The sequence below is a fragment of the Gavialis gangeticus genome, unplaced genomic scaffold, assembly GCF_001723915.1.
Source record: "Gavialis gangeticus isolate Ggan-Ray unplaced genomic scaffold, GavGan_comp1, whole genome shotgun sequence".
Taxonomy (NCBI): domain Eukaryota; kingdom Metazoa; phylum Chordata; order Crocodylia; family Gavialidae; genus Gavialis; species Gavialis gangeticus.
This window is the reverse complement of record NW_017729032.1, coordinates 125,819,128-125,819,971: the sequence shown is the minus strand read 5'-3', so window position 1 is coordinate 125,819,971 and position 844 is coordinate 125,819,128.

Here is an 844-nt window from a genome sequence, read left to right as displayed (position 1 = left end):
GATAACCAGTCCACTTTGAAATAAAAGCAACAGCAAACAGATGGAGCACCTCAGCAGCTGTATCTGCAGCTATGATTGCTGCAGCCACGTATGATTACAAGTGTGTGAAATTTTGCCAGCCGTTTCAACACTGTTTTGACTCATTTTGAGCTCAAAACAGTGAAATCAAAATGAAATGAAGGGCTTCGAAACAGCCTTGAAACAAAATGAAGCTAGTCAAAATGTTTTGAAATGTTTCAAGTTTTGAAGCAGCCAGCAGCCAGGTGGTGGGAGACAGGGGAGAACCAGGGCTGCACTTCCAGCAGCTTGAGGCTCAGCCAGGTGGGGAGAGCACCCCTGGCTCTCCCCACCTCCTGTGGCTCGGGTGTGGGAAGCTGATCACAGAGCAGGGAAAGGGAACTGAGCCCTGGCTCAGTTCCCCTCCCCAGCACTGCAATAGGGCTGGAGAAGCGAACTGAGCTGGATCATTCAGTTTCCCTCCCCAGCCAACTCAGCCCACCTGGGCTGAGTTCCCCTCCCCAGCCCGACAATCATGCTGGGAAAATGAACTCATCCCAGCTGGGCTCAGTTCCCAACTCCAGTGCAACCATCATGCTGGGGAGGGGAACTCAGCCCAGCTGAGATGATTTCCTTTCCCCAGCCTGATCTAGCACTGGGGAGAGGAGCTGAGCAATAGGGCTCAGTTCCCTTCCCAAGTCCCAGGCGGCAGCACTGGCTTCCCTCCCTCATCTGGCAGGCAGATTGGGGGCCTTCAGCCCCGGGAAGACTGGCACAGCCCCAGCAGCCCTCCCAGGGTTGGGCCCCAATCTGCCTACCAGATGAGAGAGGCTGTTTTGAACTTCCC